This window comes from Bufo gargarizans, chromosome 5 (genome assembly GCF_014858855.1).
Source record: "Bufo gargarizans isolate SCDJY-AF-19 chromosome 5, ASM1485885v1, whole genome shotgun sequence".
Taxonomy (NCBI): domain Eukaryota; kingdom Metazoa; phylum Chordata; class Amphibia; order Anura; family Bufonidae; genus Bufo; species Bufo gargarizans.
The window spans coordinates 399,262,019-399,275,188 of record NC_058084.1 but is presented as its reverse complement, the minus strand read 5'-3'; the positions used below and the strand labels follow the sequence as shown (position 1 = coordinate 399,275,188).

The 13,170-nt window shown below is 42.6% G+C and overlaps 1 protein-coding gene across 1 annotated transcript in view; it reads left to right on the top strand.

Moving 5' to 3' along the window:
* RAPGEF5 (Rap guanine nucleotide exchange factor 5) overlaps window positions 1–13,170 on the top strand; it is a 344,961-nt gene that overhangs the window by 167,778 nt on the left and 164,013 nt on the right. The gene's annotated exons all lie outside the window — the stretch shown is intronic.

Below are 13,170 nucleotides of genomic sequence, written 5' to 3'. Positions count from 1 at the left end.
ATATCATTCCAACTATTGCATATTTACATGTTTTTACCCATGTAACTAGGTGATATTATTTTATTTATTGCATATTTACATGTTTTTATCTTAGGATCATAATAAAATCGGACATAAAAATATTTATTCCCGCCATCTGTCCATTTGCTGCATGATAGTGAGTGCCCCCCACATTTATTTCATTTTTACTCGTATACAGTAATAAACCAGTGGAAGTTATCGCAAATTATTGGATATATACAGTATATAGTAATAAAAAAGTGGAGGATGCCACATAATTATCAACTAAATGTATAGTAATAAGACAGTGGTCGATGCCACAAATCATGAGCTACGTACACTACTCACAAAAAGTTAGGGATATTTGGCTTTTGGGTGAAATTTATGGAAAATGTAAAAAGTTCACTCTACAGTGATATATCATTAAAGTGGGGCTTTTAAGTAGAAGCAGGCAATGGTGATTGCCTCATCTCAAACAATTTATTGACACAAAAGCCAACAACAGTGGTGGGTATACCCCTACAAAAAATGTCAATGTCTCAAAAACTTGTCATGTGGCCTTGAGCATCAATTACAGCTTGACAATGACATCTCATGCATGGCATCCCACCCTTCTTGAATGGCCGCCCTCAGTTTATTGAGGTTCTGGGGTATAGAGTTATGATCCTCTACACTGCGACTCAGCTGATCTCTCCAGCATCCGTTCCCTAATGATGCCACCACAATGAGCTGGAGCATTGTCGTCCATGCAGATGAAATCAGGCCTGTGTTGTCATGCAGAGGCACAATGACCGGATTAATGATGTTATTAAAGTAGTATGGGCGTGCCTCCTCACAGCTTACCAAGCACAGCGCTGTACATAGTATGGGGGCTGTGCTTGGCATTCACTTGAATGGGGCTGAGCTGCTCCTGGGCCATGTGACTGATTTCACTGGCCTAGGAAAAGCTGAGAGAAGGCCGCAGTGCTCACAGAAGTGCCGCTGCTTTCTCAAGCAGCTGATCAGCGCGAGTACCTGGTGTCAGACCCCCACTGATCAGATACTGATGACCTATCCAAAGGATAGGTCATCAGTAAAAATAAAATCTCAGAAAACCCCTTTAAAGCGTCATTCACACATCAGTGATTCACGGACGTGAGCTGTACGTTCGCCATTCATTTTAATGTGTGTATTTGTGTATTCAGACATCAGTGTTTTAGCACGGTCCATGAGTCACGGATGCACGCTCTATTTTGTCCATGTTCACGGATCCATCATGCCCAATGTAGTCTATGGGTCCGTGAAAACCATGGATGCAACACGGATGCCATTCGTGTGGCATCCGTGTTTCACGGATCATTTGGAATAGATGCTTTATTTTTCAGCTGTTCAGTGTCAGTGAAACACGGATGGCACACGGACAGCAAAAACAGACACACGGACCCAGCACTGATCCTTCATGGACAGCTTCACGGATGTATCACTGACCACCTCCTCAAGGATTTGAGCATGGACACGAATGTGTGAAGGAGGCCTAACTGTGTGGAGATGAAATGCAGCTGAAAATGTTAAATATGAGTTTGTAGGAAGTGAAGAGAAAAGTGATTCAGATTATACCGTAACTGTTGAATGCAATGCATACAAAATGCAAAATAAGTCAATATTTTATAGCAGAAATCAAATCCTGTTAATGCAATGACGTTCTTAACTTTCTCTTAAAATAAGTGTTATCTGTGTAGAACTATCAGTTAAAATGTGCATATGACTAGTACTGTATAATGCTTTCCAGGTCACAAAGAGTTATACACAGCACAATGAATTAGTTTAAACGTACCAAAATGAAAGCGTTCTCTGTCTTTCTTAGATTTCATTTATATGCAGCCCAGTGACACCGTATGAGAGTCATCTTAGCACAGCACAAAACGGAAAAACAACCATGTAGCATAGTGGCCCATTGTTTATTGGCAGAATTTTTCACAATGCTTGTGTGTAACAGGTTTTGTTTTGTTTGTTCAGTTTTTCATTCCAAATCTGATAAATAAATGAGATTATTTCAGGTGTGGCGCAGGTAATAAAAGGGGAAGTCATAAAAATGAATCAAGTTTATTGCCCTGGATGTGTTTCTTGTGACTGTGATATCTCTTAGGCCTCATGCACACGACCGTTCCATTTTTTGCGGTCCGCAAACCGCGGATCCACCAAAAACAAGCCGCCCGTGTGCCTTACGCAATTTGCCCATTGTACAAATGGCTATTCTTGTCTGTAAAACGGACAAGAATAGGAAATGTTCTATTTTTTTGCGGGGCCACGGAACGGAGCAACGGATGCGGACAGCACAGTGCTGTCCGCATCTTTTGCGGCCTCATTGAAGTAAATGGGTCCACATCCGAGCCGGCAAAACGGTGGCTCAGATGCGGACCCAAACAACGGCCGTGTGCATGAGGCCTTAGATTGATATTTTTCATTATATGGCATAAACATCTTTACAATGAGGCCAAAGGGTTTATATGGCCAGGTTAGTAGTGACAACCATGCAGGGTATTGGGGAGAGTCAGTGGTCTGCTTATAGAGAGCAAAAGACGTAAACTCGCTTTACGTGGTTTTTAATTGATGCTATGCTGAACCAAAGTAGACTTTTCATTGCAAGATGCTAATAATATTGTTGTCTAAGGCCTCGTCCACATTTCTGTTTTTCACTGTCCGTGGATAGCACATGTACCTATTGATTTAAATGTGTCTCTTCACATTTCAGTATTTTTTTACTGACCGTGGGTCAGAGTCCGTGACACAACACAGATGGCAAAGATGCTTAAAATTAAAGCAGGCCCAGCATGCATGTGGAACCTACACTCGCTGAATTATATGGTAGCCGTCATGGCACATAACAGGTAGAATTTAGTGTTAGGAACTCGTCTAACAGAGATCGCCTTGACGTGCGGCAGACGGGCTCAAATAATTTTGTACAAAATGATTTGCCAAGAATCTCTAACTTATTAGTATAGCACTTGCAATTATGATGCAATTTTGTACTTTATTTGGTTTGCAGAGAGCTGTTGCATTGCATGTTTAGTTTTACAGTATTGTTCTCAGCCGTAGCAACATGCCCCTGCGCTTTGGGATGTGCTGACTGACCCCCCTTTTTTCTTTGCTGTCTGTGCTCTGTGCTACAATAGCTCTTATGAGGTATCAGACCAAAGTGTAGAGAACATTAATGTTGGCTATGATTAAAACAGTGCCAGCACACATAGTACAATGCTGTGTATAGGGCTTTGTAGCCACAGCCGCTGTGAGAAGAAGGCAAGCCAGCAGAAGGTGGTGTGATGCCCTGGGCAGTGTTGAAGTGGGCAACAATATCACCTAATGCCAGTGGCCTTTTTCAGCATCATATTGCAACCACACCCACCACACTACAAAATTCTGATAAACGTGAGTTGATTTGAAGCGCATTTACACAGCTCAAGAATCTGACAGATTATTGGAAACGACTGTTCCAGCAAACTGTTGTTCCTGACAATCTGACCATGTAAATGTGCCGCCAATCACCCAATGAATGAGCAAAACACTCGTTCATACACACCGATTATAGTTTCTGGGGTGCAGATCTGCCGTCTAAACAACGATCTGGTGCTCAGAAACCATGATTCTGAATGAGGAAGAGGAATCGCTGTAGCATGTAAATGCAGCGGTCTCCTTCACTGAATGAGCAGCCGACTGTTGGGAAGCACCGCTTCTTTCCCGACAATCCGCTGCTCAGTTGACCCATCTAAATTAAGCTTTGGCCTCCTTAGGGTACTTTCATACTTGCGTTTTTCTTTTCCGGCAAAGAGTTCCATCCTAGGGGCTCTACACCGGAAAAGAACTGATCAGTTTTATCCCCATGCATTCTAAATGGATAGCAATCTATTCAGGATGTCTTCAGTTCAGTCTTTTTGACTGATCAAGACAAAGATAAAACCGCAGCTTGCTACGGTTTTATCTCCGGCCAAAAAACTGAAGACTTGCCTGAATGCCGGATCCGGCATTTTTTTCATAGAAATGCATTAGTGCCGGATCTGGCATTTTTTTCATAGAAATGTATTAGTGCCAGATTCAAAATACAAATTCAAAATACCGGAATGCCGGATCCGCGTAGACCGAAAAAAAGGTGAAAAAAGTAAATGCCGGATCCATTTTTCCGGATGACACCGGAAAGATGGATCCGGCATTTCAATGTCTGGTTTTCAGACTGATCAGGCATTTTTCAGACTGATCAGGATCAGTTGGCATACGTTTTGCCAGATCCGTCAGGCAGTTCCGGCGATGGAACTGCTTGCCGGATCACACTGGCGCAAGTGTGAAAGTAGTCTAATTGCCAAAATCTCAATTTGATTAGAATGGTTGTCACACAAAAACATTCTACAGTTTTCAAACCAACATTGGGATCTCAGTACTTTTTCTAATTGGATATAATTAAACATTTATTGTAGCCACTGAGTTATTCAATAAAAATGCATCTTCATAGCGCCACTTGCTGTTTTTCTACTTACTGAGGCTCCGTTCCATTCTTCAGCTGCAGCAGAAAGGACATGCCCCCCGAGAAAGGACACACACACACCCTGAGCTCCTAGCTTGTAATGAACATAGCAGAGCTATTGGAGCAATGAATGGGGAGATCTCTGGATCCATGTGATGTACAGGGCTGGTTCTAGCTTTGTTAGAAAGAGATTGTTATATACCATATGATATCTCATGGCAATGTTTTTGCATTAATCATGGGATAACCCCTTTAAACATCTGTGGGATGTGCTGGATAAGTCCTATCCATGTAGACACCACCTTACTACTTAAAAGTCTTAAAAGTAACCTGTCACCATGAAAATGCAGCATGTTATAGAGCAGGAGGAGCTGAGCAGATTGATACAGTTGTGGGAAAAGATGCAGAAAATCATTTAGTTAAATCTCAGCTTTTTCTGATCTTAGTAGCCAAGTGGGCTGTCTTATCAGTGATTGACAGTCTTCCCTGTATAAGTTTGTGTACATACACAGAGAGCTGTCAACCCTCATGCACACGTAACCTGCATTGGGGACCGCAGTTTGCGGTTCCCAAAAGCATGCGCAACGGGCAAGACGGATGCAGACCCGTTAAACTTGAATGGGTATATGATCCATCTGCACCACAAAAAAATAGAACATGTTCTATTATTTTGCGGTGCGGAGGCACGGAGAGAAATCCCACGGAAGCACTCTGTAGTGCTTTCATGGGGTTCCGTGCCTTAATTCCACACCGCACCTTCCGGATTACGGACCCATTTAAGTGAAACGGCTGGGGCCAGTATATTGCTGACCCACTGTTTGCGGGCCACAATACGGAGACGGCCGTGTGCATGAGCGCTTAAATGAATAAATTACAGTTTTTCTGAATCTTTTCCCTCAAAAATATACATATATTAATCTGCTCAGCTCCTCTTGCTCTGTAACATGCTGCCTGCAGTTTGCTGTGCATTTTTATGGTGACAGGTTGTCTTTGTAGGATCTGCCTCTTGTTCTCAATGTCAGATACCATATAACACCTTCAGAGCCAATGTGGGGTACATGCCACCATGAGTCTGCTTTGACGGCACAAAGGGGACCTGCAGCTATAGTATATTTATAAATCAGTATATTTATTCTTCTTTTTCATTTTTTCTGTAGGGCAGAGGCTTTTCTATGCAGAACTGGAGCCGAGTTGTAATTGTTCATCACAGTAGATATAGCCCGGTGTCATGCTGCGACAAAATCAATGTCATTTTACACCGGCTATTATCTGCCCTGTGCTGTATAGCCGTCACCTGTCCTTAACTTTTCTTAAACAAAGGGGAAGTTGTTTCTTTTTTCCACTGGGTGCAATGATTTACCAGGAACGCTGAAATAAAATGACAGCCTGACAAATGACTTCTCTTTTAAACGTCTGGGGTATGGTGATGTGATGTATCGGCATCATTCTGCCATACAATAACATTGTCAATATGGGAAATCACTTTTGTTCTGTTCCTACAATGTGACCAATCTGGATGTCTGCGTGGCTAATCTTTGTTCTGCTCGATTCTTGTGTCAATGAAAGGAAGTGTTTCTGTGTATCTTTCTTCAGCCCAGTTTCCTTTTTTCTCAGTTTACAGAAAATCCCCCAGACATTGCCGCATGAAGCTGCGTGTGTAAAATCCCCACATCATTTTTATATAAGCGGAAAATGTAGGTTTGCGACCAAGGCGAGTTTAATAACATTTGCATAGCGAGCTTGTGGTGTATGCCGTTCTATATACATATAGGGCTATAGAATGCTGGGCTAATTGGTTTTTAATCTCTCCAGCATTTCCAAATTAAAAAGTCAGGATGATAACCGGGCTCTGCCGTGAGAAACCTCCAGTTTGTGTGTTTGTATAACAGAGGGACGTGGTGCTTTTGCATGGAGTTACTGTAAGGAAAGAAATCTCCCTTTATCTGTGACGCCGCTGAATATTCATAGCTCTAATTAGTTTCCTTTTTGTAATCTAACTGATTTACTTAGTAAAATATGCCTCTTAGCACTTGTTATCTGGGCTGCCTGCTCCCAGGAGCTTCCAATGTATTCCTGAATTAATGACTAGTTTCATAGCATATTTGGTGAAAAGCGATATCTGCTGTAGATATCCTGTGAGGGGAAGCACTGGTAGAGAATGATGGATTGTGACTTATCACTGCTCTGAATAGCTGGCGGGCTATCTGCTGCCCTGCATCATCATAACTATAAACTATTCAGGCAGTCTAGTGGATTAACCATGGTGCTGCCTGCTTTTTTTATGCTTTACGCATTAACATTCATGTTTAGTTTGCATTATTTATACACTATGTATCAGGCAGAGGACGAGTCTCTGGTTATAGCACATTTTATTTGATTCTCTAAACAAATGTAAGTAAAGTGGAAAATCCTGTAGATGGAAGCACACAGTTTTTAACCTCCTGTAATTTATTCTTACCTAGAACCAGGGTTGGACTGGGAACCTAAAGTGGCCCTATTTTGTATTCTGGTTAAAATTGAGAGTAGGCTGGGCCAACATAAGTAGGCCGGGCCAGCAATACCATATTGGGGCACATTATACCACCCTAGCACAGCCACACCCCACAGTCCATCACAAAATGCTGTACCTCCCCAGACACTGCCCCTCTGTGGTGGCCTGAGCCAGCTGCGACGTTCTGTCTTCCTACTCCAGTTGCGTCAGGATGGGAATGCAGTTGAATTCAGGAGTCAGTAAGGGAGGCTCACATCATTACTTTCCTGGCTGGCGGCCATGAGGATGGCTCAGATGGCCCACTGTGAAGTTTCCTTATAGGGTCTATAGCCAGTCCGCCCCTGCCCAAAGCCCCAGCAGAAAGTTTACATGTATTATGATTACTTAATTGCAATTCTTAAAAGTGTTCTCCAAGAGTCAGACAGACCTTCCAGAGTGGATGACCTGCCATGGAGATCATACTTACCTGGTCCCCGCTGCTGGGTCCAGTGCCTAATGCTCCTGGGCCATCTCTTCATCTCACTGCCACGCTGAGATCAACGTCTGTGGGGGACTTGTGATTGGCCGCAGCGGTGACCTGCTCTCCTTGCGTCACAACAACTGGTCACATGACCAGCATTAAACACTGAACCCAGCAGTGGGGACCAGATAAATATGATCTCAACCATGGGTCAGCCAGTCTGGAAGTTCTGTCTGACTCTTGGATAACCCCTTTAATAACTGTTATCATATGAATTCCCTTTTTGTTCTCTATTGTCCTACAATTCTCTGAGGCACTTCCTAATTCAAGAGGGACTTGTAGTTCTGTTCTTCTAGAAGTTCCTCGTTTCTGGATTTAAAGAGTACCTTTCATGCGATCTATACCTGTACTTGCGGGGTACCTCCTATGCCCCGCTGTGCTCCGCCAGATTTCTCCCGCTCAGTATGCTAATACTGAGCATTGGAGCAATGAGGAGGAGACTGAGTCTTTCTCAGTGGGCGTCTCCTTCTCCCTGGCTGTAGCGCTGTCCAATTGCAGCACAGAGCGTCAAAGCAAGGAAGGTTTTTTTCTCCCTGGCTGTGATGCTCTGCGCTGCCATTGGACATAGGAGGCATATTTTAAAAAATCAAGCAGGGTGGCAGCATCAGCAGGGGGTACCCCGCAAGTACAGGTATATATCTCCCTGAATAAAATCACATGAAAGGTCCTCTTTAATGCCAAGACTGGCTGAGCTGCTGGGGAACTCTAGTAGAGAAGTTAAAGAGCAGAAACGGAGTGTATGGAATTCTATATGACAGCTCCTATAAAACAGGCCCAGCCAAAGGAAGGTTTCTTTAAAGGGGTTGTCTCACCCAAAATATTTACCATTTTTCAAAGGAGCACCTTGATGTATTTAAAAATTTAGTGTAGCCACTGAGTTATTCACTGATACCTATCTGTGTAGCGCCACCTGCTGTTTGTTATTTCTCTGTTCACCTTGCTGAGACGGACACACATGTTCAGTTCCATCCTTTAATTGCCATCAGCCCATCTACTGTTAAAAACTGTAACAATTAGTATAGAGGGAAAGAGCTGTCGCACAAAGGACATGTCCTATGAGATGTGATAAGGGAGATGGCTGCAGCAGAAAAGAGACACCCCCTCAGAAAAGGCACCCCCCTAAACTGCCAGCCTAAAATAAATCTAGCAGAGCAGTTGGGAGCATGGAATAGGGAGAGTTCGTGTGAGGTACAGGGCTGGTTCTAGCTTAGGTAGAAAGAGTTTGACATGTATTAAATGGTGTCATATTTTTTTTTTTTTCATCATTCATGACATAACCCCTTTAATATAAAACTTCAGCTTTCATTATAAAAGCCATGGCTATCTCCACATGGCATTTCATCGCTTACACATTCTCGACTAGAGCTCGGTTTACACACACAGATCTGACCAATCTTACAGATGAAGAAATTGCTCTGATCGTACACAAATTAGTCAGATACAATGCCTTGCAAAAGTATTTACCCCCTTGACTTTTTTCGTGTTTTGTTACATTACAGCCTTAAGGTCAATGTTTTGTTAATCTGAATTTTCTGTGATGGATCAGAACACAATAGTCTAAGTTGGGGACTTTTAATGGGTCCGTTGAAAACTCGGCTAATGCACCGTTTGTCATCCGCGTCCGTGATCCGTGGTTCCAGTCCGTCAAAAAAAATAAACCTGTCCTATTATTTTTGCGGAAAACGGTTCGCGGACCCATTCAAGTCAATGGGACCGCTAAAAAACACGGAGGCACACAAGATTTTTTCCTATCATTTGCATGGCAAACCTGTCTTCGATTTTTTTTTTTTACTTTCCTTTATGTCTGGTGATCCTCCAAAAATAAAGGAAGACACACGGAAACAGATCACGGAACAACGGAACAGAACACAACAACGGTCGTGTGCATGAGGCCTAAGGGACAATGTTGTTGAAAAGAATAAGTCAGAGTTTTAGGTTATAAAAAAATATCCAAATCTTTGATGATCCCCAGGAGCACCATCAAATCTATCATAACCAAATGGAAAGAACATGGCACAACGGCAAACCTCCCAAGAGACGGCTGTCCACCAAAACTCACGGACCGGGCAAGGAGGGCATTAATCAGAGAGGCAGCACAGAGACCTAAGGTAACCCTGGAGGAGCTGCAGAGTTCCACAGCAGAGACTGGAGTATCTGTACATAGAATGACAATAAGCCGTACGCTCCTTAGAGTTGGGCTTTATGGCACAGCAAAAAACAAAAAGGCACTGTCACGGATGGTGTTGCAGAAAACTGGAAGACACAAATGAAGATCTGACTGACTTGATCCAAAACTAAGGAACAAGAGGGTAAGCCCTGTAACAGCCCTAGCACTCTCCCTTACTGCTCAGCCTATGCAAAAATCTCTATGGTAGATAATTGCATACCCTCGTTCCTCGACTGTATGACACCTGAACACCCTATAATAGTGAGGGGACACGACCACCGGCTCCTTACACTAAATACGGAGGGAGTCAGGGTCACCTAGGATCAAGACCACAGGAAAACAGAAATAAAAGAACAGACTTATCTTGTGGATGCTGCAGTAGCAGCTTCTAGCATCAGCACAGTCCAGGAAGTTGTATAAACCGCAAGGTGAGGCAGTATGGGGAGGAGATATATAGGGAGGCAATTACTGCTAATAGATGACAGCTGGGAGAGGGTGGAAAGATGTCAAAATGAAAGCAAAACAAAAGATCATGCAGGAAGTACTGAAGAACGTCTATCAGAACTTCTCAAAGATCTGGTGGTGACAGGTACGTTGTGAGTTTGCGAAAAGGCATGTGGGAGACTCCCAAAATGTATGCAGGAAGGTGCTCTGGTCTGATGACATTAAAATTTTACTTTTCGGCCATCAAAGAAGACGCTATTTCTGGCACAAACCCAACACATCACATCACCCAAAGAACACCATCCCCACAGTTAAACATGGTGGTGGCAGCATCATGCTGTGGAGATGTTTTTCAGCTGCCGTGACTGGGAAACTGGTCAGAGTTGAGGGAAAGATGAATGGTGCTAAATACAGGGATATCCTTGAGAAAAACCTGTACCACTCTGTGCGTGATTTGAGGTTAGGACGGAGGTTCACCTTCCATAAGAATAATGACTCCAAACACACCACTTGAGTGGTTTAAGTGAAAAACATGTAAATGTGTTGGAATGGCCTAGTCAAAGCCGAGATCTCAATCCAATAAAAAATACGTGGTCAGGCTTAAATATTGTTGTTCACAAGCGCACACAATCCAACTTGAAGGAGCTGGAGCAGTTTTGCAAGGGGGAATGGGCAAAAATCCCAGTGGTAAGATGTTGCAGAGACTTATCCAAAGCGACTTGGAGCTGTGATTGCCGCAAAAGGTTGCTCTACAAAGTATTTATTTTAGGGGGGTGAATAGTTATGCACATTTTACTTTTTCTGTTATTTTGTCCTATTTGTTGTTTGCTTCACAATAAAAAACAAAAAAAAAACTTCAAAGTTGTGGGCATGTTCTGTAAATTAAATGATGCACAATGCATGTTAATTCCAGGTTGTTTGGTACCAAAACACGAAAAAAGTCAAGGGGGTGAATATGTTTGCAAGGCACTGTATCTGTATGTAAAAGCCTTTTGATGTTATTTACAGTATCCCAGCCATGCAGTGAAGCATTTGAATAAATGAAAAGTGGTAATTAGGGATGAGTGAATTGACTTCGGATGAAACATACGAAGTCGATTCGCATAAAAGTTCGTTCCAATACTGTATGGAGCAGGAGTTCCGTACAGTATTAGAATGTATTGGCTCCGATGAGCCGAAGTTTTTGCTTCGTGAAGTCTCGCGAGACTTCAGGTGATAACTTCATAAATTAATTTGTACTGTAAAAAACTACCGTATATACTCGAGTATAAGCCGACCCGAATATAAGCCGAGGCCCCTAATTTTACCCCCAAAAAATTGGAAAAATTATTGACTTGAGTATAAGACTAGGGTGGGAAATGCAGCAGCTACTGGTAAATTTCCTAACAGGATTAAAAAAAAAAGACTTTGAAAAAGAATGCCAACTATGTTTGCATAGAGTAGCCTGTGTTGGGGCTCATACTATACACGCAGTGTTACTGCATCTGCTGCGTTACAGCCGGCGTGCAGGAGAAAAGAAGAGCGGTGATATCAACAGTCATTGGAACACCCACAGAGGCTGCAGAGGATGAGTGGGAGAGACTCCCATCAACTGGGCATTTATTTATTTTAATTTTTTTGATATTCATCAGGTTGTTTTATTATTATTTTTTGTTCCCCCCCTCCCTACTTCATACTTGGCCAGGGAGGGGGGGCTGTCCAGGGGGAGGGGGGATGTCCGGGGGGGGGGCTGTGCAGGGGCCGGTACTTACTTCCGGTGTAAATCTCGCGGTCTGCTCCCAGTGTAAATCTCGCGGCCCGTGTGTCTCGCAAGATTTACACTGGGAGCTTAACAGAGGTGCCGAGCGGACGTGCTGGGAGCTGACCGGAGCAGCTGTAAAGGTAAGTAACAGCTTCTCCGGCCCCCAACATGTCATGGTCTGTATTATGGCAATGTAAGTTGCCATAATACAGACCTAGACTCGAGTATAAGACGAGGGGGCTTTTTGAGCACAAAAATATGTGCCAAAAAACTCGTCTTATACTCGAGTATATACGGTATTTCCCGAACCTGAGTTCGGCAAAATGTTTTTTACAGTACAAATTAATTTATGAAGTTATTACCCGTAGTCTCGTGAGACTTCTGCTCACTGAATCCAATACATTCTTATACTGTACAGAGTTCCTGCTCCGTATAGTATTGGAACAAAGTTTTATGAGAATCGACTTCAGATGTTTCATCTGAAGTCAATTCGCTCATCCCTAGTGCTAATCCATAGCATTGTTTCTGGGACTTGCTCCCTCCGCTGTTTGTTTTTTAGGGTTAAATGTGATGACATTCTCTTTAGGTTTATTTCATATTCTCCTAATGCAGCTTTTCCCAAATGATTCTATGTAACAATGACTGACACAACTCACATTGGCTTGCTTTATCTGAACGATAATTGGACTTTTTCATCTTTGTCTTAGCTGATGTGCTAATCAGTTGTCTTCCTCTTAATATAATACAATACATCCACTCCTGTAATCCTGCACCGGTGAGACCATCAGATGATTGCTATTGTGTAAAAATTACAGAGATAGAGATTATCTTTTTTGGAACCAAGTCATATCTGTCTTCAGACATCTGGCAACCAAGTTATCCTGCAATAAAGGAACCTGACATGCATAAAAGGAAAAGATATTATAACAAACTAATTATAGTTAGATGCAGTGAGGTAAAAACGACTGAAATGTCTCTGTGGACCACGCAGGAAGTAGACGCTGGTCCTAAGATTACAGTGGCTTATAATATTCAGTTCCTTTAACCTCTTTTGAGTTTGTGCTATGAATAAAATAACCTGGTCTGTCCATATTTTAACATCTTTTATGGACAGGAAGATAGAAATGATTTATTAACTCCCTTACCACCTCTAACCCTTACTGTCTGTCACAATATAATGGGCCCTGTCCCAATGTTAGGATCTATAGATTCTTACTAGGGATGAGCGAATCTACTTCGGCAGAAACATCCAATGTCAATTTGCATAGCATTTTGTTCTAATACTATACTGAGCAGGAGCACCGTACAGTATTAG